We start from the raw sequence: 8,405 nt of genomic DNA on the forward strand, positions 1-8,405 counted from the left end.
GGGAGACTGGGCAGCAGTGTCTGATTTAGTGCTACAGTTAGATTATGAGCAGTGCAAGGGTATTTATTTCAGAAAACTCACTGTGAGGAAAAACACTTCTGATTTTTCCCTATTACCAAGTCAAATGTATAGAAGCTGTTTGAAGGCCAAATTCTCAGATTTTAATTCTAGATCAACTCTTTCCTTTTTTTTTTTTATATTTTAGAAAAAGTAGGTTGCAAAAAGAGTTGAGATAAATAAGCAAGTTGCCTTTTCCAGGAAGCTTTCTCATTCTCTTTTTTTGGGGTTGGTCAGTCATGGAGTTTTCTCACGTTTAAGAGAGGAAAGTAAGCTTTTCACAGTGCAGCCAGTTTTCTTACACGAGTGTTAATCAGCTGAATTTCAGTTTGACTCAATAGGTATTTCAGATAAAAACAGCCTACATGAAAGGAAGTTTTAATCCTGATGAGACCAGTGCATGATGCAGGTGCACTATTATCCCTTTCTCAGTGAGGACTCATTGAACAGTGACATTACTCTGTCAGAGTTATGAATAGATCTATGTCATGAGAATTATTTCTACCCAAAATTGATTATATGCCAAATATGTGTAGACAGAAGATAATAAGTATGTGGCATTACACTGAATAGTGTAACAGTGACTATTGCTATGAGTGCCTTGAGGGATATTGTACTTATCCTGCTTCAGCCACAGTTTGCCTAATTTCATCTTTTAAATCTCTGGGAGTTCTTCTGCTCATTCCACAGGGGTAAGACAATGTACTAAAACTTCAAGAACTTCTTCTGGGATATAAGTAATATTTTACCTAGTCTCTCTCTCTCTTCCTTCACCTGGAATTCCTAGTTTCAGGACAACATGCAGATGTTAGCATAGAATCATTATAGGAGTTTTATGCATCACTTCTAATAAGTTTTGTGAAAAGACACATGACATGTTTTGTATCTTTGAAAAAAAAAAGATGCCTATCCTATCTTAGCATGTGTCTCTTCATTTGTCTTTAGTATTCTCGGCTTAAAGGCCATACACAGTTCTTTTTAATTCTCTTATCAAAGCAATAGTGATGTTTCAAAGAGGATTATATGAAAACAGATATATTATTTCCAAAGGAAACATGTAATGTCTGGTTTTGTTTCTGTGAGCAAACTGTACTTGCTGGCACTCCCTCCATGGGCACTCACATATTGCACAGGAACACAGACACCTCTGTTATCCTTAGTTCCTCACATGCTTCTTCATTGCTTTCTATATACAAAAGTTTTTTTAATCAGTGGGTTTTGAAATTTTCCGAGTTTTCTGGAATCAGAACATGATGTATTGCATTGCTGAAAACACTGATTGCCGCGGGTGTTTTAGAAAACACATATTCAGGGAGAAGATGGATCCGACATGTGTTGTCAAAAATGTTTGTGTATGATGGAATCCTGATCACTTTTCCATGGCAGTTGTTGCATAATCAGGATTAAATGTACTTTTGCCCTGGATGGTGATGGTGTCTCTGCCCTCCCTGGGCACCTCAGGGCAGCTCCAGTGGGGAGGGTTTGGCCCAGGGATGTGCAGCAGCACTTGGAGCTCTGGCAGCATTTCCTCTTGCATGATGCCTGCTGGGGCCACTTAACCTGCCCTTGATGAAGAACAGTTAATTACAGTGGATCTTGCACACTGGTAGAGAAGAATGCCTGCAGTAGTGTAAGTTCCTCGTTGAAATCTCATTATCTGTGGAACAATGCTAGTTTCTAAAAGGAGTCCTAAATCCATTACAGTTATTGTTCTGATTGAACCAGTTTTAATAATGTATAATATATGCAGCTCTAGTTACTGCTCTATGTCTTGTGTTGTTCTCTTTTAATAAGATTTTATGTTGTTTTAATTAATTGAACAACATGTTATGAAACTGGTGTGCCAATTATTTTTCTCCAGACATCAATGATGTTACCAACAAAGACTTGAAATGTCAGAATTTATTTTAAAAAGAAAAGAAGATTGCAGAAATTAATTGTGACAGAAGGAGTTGAGATAAGGTATAGAACCAAAATAATTTCTTTTGACTAGAAAATGCCCTTTTAAAGATTTGAAAGAGAATTGCGTACGTTTGTGTATTTGGGGAAGGATGAAAGTATATATGAATTTCATAGGTGCTAAAATATGAAGTGGCTTATTTTTACATGTTGGTGTATCATTTCTGTGAAACAAATACACAGTCTTGCATGTAGAAATAATTTTTCTTCTAGGAATGGTCATTTATAATGAATAAATCTCAGGTATTGCTCACTATGGCTTGGCAAAAGAGAAAAAAACTATCCTTTCTTCTTTTGTAAGATTTTTTTTTTTCTTCAGACCTAGAGACAGTTGTGCAGTTCAGCCTTTCCAGCTGCTTGTTGTAAAAGGAAATCAGTATTAATCTGAAGTACTGGAATGTCAGGGGAACCAATAGACTATCCAAACTATCCCTCTATAAGATCTTGCCTGAGTAAGGAAGTGGAAATAAATGTTCCTGTAGAGGAAGGTGCTTCTTTGTGCTGATACAGTTTGATCTCTGGAAAATGGGAAGAGGAAAAATTAGACATACTGAAAGTAGCAGCATAATTAGTTTGCTGCAGAAAGATTGACAGCAGATTGACAGGGTGAGTGTGCTGACATACTGTTCAGGTGTAATAGGATTAGACAGTCAGTGAGCTCTGGGGGTCGGGACCAGCACACTTGTTGGGAGCAGACACCCTCTGAAATCTAGAAAATGATGCTGGTTTGTAATGGGCCTTATGATTTTGTTTTCAGAAAATTGTGTATGATTCTATGCACATTTGTGCTATTTCACTCCTACTCACCCAACCCTCAAGCAGAGTTTTCAAAGGAGATAGCTAAGCCCATTCTTAGACGTCTCAGTAGAGGTGGCTGATTTTCTGACATGCAGAACACTTGCAACTCCCACTTCAAAAATATGCTTTGTTGGCTTTGTTGGATTTGCTTGCCTGAAAGAGAGTATAGGCTATGTTAGTAAAATAAATATCACACAATTCTACCACACAGTGAAAGTTCTTCATTGCTGTGGCTGTGAGGAATTTTTCTGCCTTAATGTGACCTTGACCCAACACAATGTTTCTTTCTAAATGGAGTTTCCATCCTAGATATAATGACAAGAAAAATAGACAAACAGTAAAAATAGCAATTTCCATGAAAGTCACTATCGTTGGATTAGTTTATATTTCTCTACTCTAATGGTGATATCCCAAGTGAAACTATAAATGCAGAGAGATTGGTTTATTTTATCTATTTATTCGTATTTTCATTACATCTAAATGAAAACAGTCATTCAGGAGTTTTCTCAGTCTTCAAAAAACACATCCAAGAAATCCATAAACTCCTCCAAAACACATGGAATTATGTAGTAATTGCATGCAAGATAATTGCTAGAGGTCTCAGAAAATTTATTTCCCTTTGATGAAGGGAGAAATACAAGACCTTGTGCCATGTCTAAAATGTCAGTCCTGTGAATGAGAGTCTGCACACTGAGGACTTGAGTACATGTTCAAATTATCGTGTCAGTGCTCTTAAGAGTTACTTTTCCATTGCTGAGGCATCTCACTGTTAATGAAATTAAGGAGTCCACACCATGTTTGCAGAGTTATTTCCAGCAGGAGGTGGCTGCATCCATAGGTGCATCATGCATCTTTCAGAATAGAACCTACATGGAAGGCTGTTTTTACTGTTTATAAAGATAATATTTTCTGAAGACAGGACTCAGCTTGCTTAGGAATGCTTTTTATCTTCTTTTAGATAAATGTAGCATTTGAATGTGAAGTTTGGTCACATCTTTATTCTGGGACTTGCAGAATTTTAAACCCTAACACTGTTATAAGCAATTTACAGAGAGAGATTTCTGCAGGGCAAAGTTATACTTTTAGCTTCTGCTCATCAATACTTGATTCTCTCTTAGAGGACTAAGTCTCACCCTTTTTTATCTTGAAAAATGTGTTGGGAATCTAGAAATGCCTTAATTATATTCATAAGCTTATCTTCACAATAGAAAAGACCTTTTTATCATTCTTTTTAATCAAGTCATTAGCATGAAACTCAGAGATGTAATCATACCAGACTGGAATTGGGGTCGTGCCATGGGCTGGCTGAATAGGAGGCTTCTTGGCATGATGATGTATAGCCATTTCACAACAATGCTTTTAACTCAGTAAGTTTGCCCTTTAATTATATTTTAAATCTCATTTGAGAAGTTTTTATCATTATGTAAATTGTTCAGTAAATTATCTCATTCTAAGACCCAATAAAAGTTCTGCTTATGGACTAGGAGAGCTGAAAACCTTGATGGAGAGACTGAAAGCTTAAAAAAACCCCAAAGAACAAATCCAACAACCAGTTTGTAGAAGAGATATGATGGGACCAGAAGTGTGTTGCAAACCAGCAGAAATACTTCACTGTTTTGTTCCATCCTTAATCTAAATTGTGGTATCTTCAGTCTAGACCAAATGTTCTCTTTTGTTTTAAAACAGTATGCATCTGTTTCTGTTCAAATGCTTTCGTGGTAATGGCTAGCTCACAAGGACAAACTGTCATAAAGCACAGTGCAAACTGCTCTTCTGGACTCGATGATCTTTGAGGGCTTTTCCAACCTGGTTGATTCTATGTATAAAAAGGGAGGGAGGAAGGAAGGATTACATCGTTCACATGTTCTGTACAGTATAATAGGTTTAAAAATCATATGCTACTAATTTAAGCTGTTTAATATGTTTAGCTGGCTTGATTTTTTTCAGAAATTACCTAGGGGAAATATACTATGCTCTGTTAATATAAATATGAAGAGATTGATTAGTTCAGCTAACTCCACAGATGGAGAGGGATTATAGAGGTATAGGATCTTTGTTTTGTTTTGAGTAATTTTATGATCACTTTTCTGGCTATTTCAGTAGCTGCATTATAGAAACAGTGTAGTACTTCTGAGCCATGTAAAGCCACACAGGTATTCCTAGCTGAAGCTTTGCATGCATGTATGTAATTATGCAGACTGAGATTATTGTTTTATTTACTGCTGGTAGGATAAATATTTTTTCCTCTGTGTTGCTTTCATTTAATAAATGGCACTGTCTTTAATTTTGAGAGCCCCCATATTCAATCGATGTCATTTATTTCAGTAGTAACTTAGTATGGTACCTAGAAAATGAAAAATTCCTCACTGGAAATGAAAATCACAATCCCAAGGATGGAGCTGAGCTTGCAGAGGTGGATTTAAGTCCTTTAATTTCTTTATATTACTATATTTTTTTTCTACCTTGTGTAAAAGACAAATGTTTTGTCAGCTGTGCTGCATTAATTTCCATGTTTTAGTATGACTCATCTGGAGTCCAAGAAGTGTAACTGATTCCTTCTTTCTAGGATTTTATTTTACTTCCAGACTACCTATCCATCTCTGATGTATTGCCAAAATAATGGCAGATTTTTACATGTGTCATGTCCTTTATGTCATTTCTATGCATTGCATGTGTAGATGAAGGATATTGTCACTGATTAATTATTTCTGATAAAGTATCTCAGACCATATTGAACTCTTGCCCAACTCCCTCCGCTGTGTGGAAGCTGACAGAACTTCCAGTGCAGCAGATTTCACAGCGACAGTTCTGCTGTGCTTAGCAGGGTCTGTGTAAAATGAAACCTGTGGAGACACAGGTGAATTTGTCTCACCTACCCAAAGAACAGGGGCAGGGAGGCTGTGTGCCCCTGTGGAGTGTGCTGGCAGTGGCTCCACGGGGGCAGCTGAACTGGGCAAGTGAGGAATAAATCCATCCCTGAGCTTCGTGGCAGTACTGGGGGTCCTGTCTTACAGCATTAGTGCACTTCTTCCATGGAATCATGCACAGAGGTTTCAAGGCCTCAGACAAAAGTGAAACAGCCAGAGAAAATTTCCTCACTCTGTTTTGTCCATGAAAATTGTTTCCCTCAAGACAAGTGTATTTCATCTCTTTGTCATTTTAGTACTGTGTCTTAGTTCCAGACTTATTCTATACAGAAAATAATGTAAATACGCATTTTTAAATGTGTAGAAACCTCTAATAGCTATTCAGCAAGGTTTCTGCAAACAAATATTATGGTACCTTTTATCATGAACTTTATGGTTCATCTGGGTGAAGGAGGATTTCACTCCGAAATCCTTAGGCAGATCTGTGCCTGATGGAGTTGCAGTTCTTTCCAAGCAGTTCAGCTCACTTTAAGCAGTAACTTGTGATCAAAAAGATGCTTTGCATTTTACTATCTGCTCTTTCTAAGAGCAGATAACAAACCTTTTCCCACACAGCCTCAGTAATAACCACAACAGCAAAAATGCAGCATAGAGAGTCAACTGAAGCCCAACTGTAACTCAGTAGAATTATTGATTTTTTTCTTATCCTCTGCAGTCTTTCCATGTGTTTGAACACATTGGAAAAGGTGAAAATGCAATGAATAATATATAGTTGGTCTATATGCTTTGCTTCTTCATATGATGTGTAGAGGTGGTAACTTTTGCAAATATCCTAGCAATTTTTGCGATTAAATTCCTTCTTTAAATTAAATTCCTGCTTTATTGTTGTCAAGAATAAGAATCTAGTTCATATTTTATTTTTGAAACATGGAAATTATTTCAGAAAACAAATAAAAGGTGTATATATCTTTTTCTTGCATGCTCTCTACTTCTCTTGAGATGTGAAACTGTCACAATGAAAATATCTGAAATGCACCAAGCAAAATATCCTTGTGGTTGTCTTGCTTTTTGCCAGCATAGGCTTCCTACATAGCTGCAATAAACTACTCTTGGGAGCATTAGAAAAAGTGCAGGATACAGAAGTAATTTGTCATAAGGAAAACCAGGTCTTGAATACTAAGATTTGATAAGAATACTTCACTTTTCATGTTTGTTGCTTACTTAACTATATAGTATTCTGAAATAAAAAGGATATGGCTTGATTTTATTTCCAGCAATACGCATGTCAGGAGAAAAGCACAGAATGTGTAGACTACAAGACACTTTTCTAAAACCCAGAAAAATGTGGAAAGGCCTCTTTTTTTCAAATTTTGTCTTATGAAATGCTCTGAGTGTGTGTGTGGTAAAACACCAAGAGGCCATGTATTTGACAGCTTCCTACTGTGAACAGTTACTCAGCATGTTTCCTGGCCAAGGAAAAGGCAGCTGTTTCCATCACCACCCTAAAAACTAAGAGTTTTGTATAACAGGTAGTGCATATAATACTTTCACCTAGTAATAGATTTATCACTTTGTAAATGTGGAAGGACCTTAAAAGTATACAGACATTAAAAGTTGACTTTGTTACTGTGAACTTTATCCTTTCTTATGTATTTTTTGGCTGTTTACATCAGGTTTGTAATACTTAACCTAGCTTAAATGAAATCTCCAAATCCATACATGGAAAGAAATTTGATAATGGAATATTCTTCAGTCAGGCAAATGAAAATCAAATATCACAGCTGGAAGCTGAAGCTAGCAACATTCAGACTTGAAATAAAGTACAAATTTTCAAATAAGGGCATTCAGACCTAGAATATTATGCATTGTTATGTACCTTAATAATGGCATTTTGAAAATACAAACTGCCTGTTTAACATCAATAAAAAATTGCAATATTTACAATACAGTTGCAGTCTGCAGAGTTCTCTCTCATGTATACCAAACTCATTCCTGACTACTTTACTGCTAGGATGATGATAACTCTTCTGTTATACCAAAGACATTCCTGACTCACCTTAAAATCTCCCCAAATGCAGCACTAGTCATTGCTGTGCAGGTGATAGGTATCCAGTTAAGGACATTTGGAGCAGCAGTAGGTGAACGAGGACGATCTGCTCATGATTCAGTGCAGCTAGCATTGCACTTAAAATATCAAATAAAACCAATTCAATTAGGAACACACCAAGTAGACAGATTGTGTGCTCCCCTCCTTCAAAGTCATTCTTCTAAAGAAAATTACAACAAATTTCCATTGGGGACTATCTGTGATGCTCGGTTAGTGCTGGGTCCTGCTCTGCAGTGCCATAAATCATTTCCTCTTTCACACTTCATCCCCAGCACTCCCATTTCAGGCACAAGAAACTACCACCAGAAATCCTAGTGCCCGAGCAGCCCGGGAGAGTATGCAGAGCTTTATTCACCAGGTCATTTTCTCTGTGTCTTTGTTTGAAAGTAAAAGCACTTTTGTGCGCGTGTGGCTGCATATAGAGCACGTGTGCTCATGCATGTCTATTTCTGTTATTATTATTATTATTATCATTGGTATTCTTATTCTTTTTCCATGAGCTCGATTCAAGCACTGTTCTCTTGGTATGAATCTGACCTTGTGGAGCTGCAGCACCAAACGTCTTGGGGAAGGGCAGCCAACATACAAAGGCTGCATTGAGCGTGTGGGCAGGCAGG

The 8,405-nt window shown here is 37.1% G+C and overlaps 1 protein-coding gene across 1 annotated transcript in view; it reads left to right on the forward strand.

The window, feature by feature from the left end:
• LOC103802517 (dystrophin-like) overlaps window positions 1–8,405 on the forward strand; it is a gene marked incomplete at its 3' end in the record, with an annotated part of 103,606 nt that overhangs the window by 43,176 nt on the left and 52,025 nt on the right. The window lies entirely within an intron of this gene.

Source organism: Acanthisitta chloris, unplaced genomic scaffold (assembly GCF_000695815.1).
Source record: "Acanthisitta chloris isolate BGI_N310 unplaced genomic scaffold, ASM69581v1 scaffold23735, whole genome shotgun sequence".
Lineage (NCBI taxonomy): Eukaryota > Metazoa > Chordata > Aves > Passeriformes > Acanthisittidae > Acanthisitta > Acanthisitta chloris.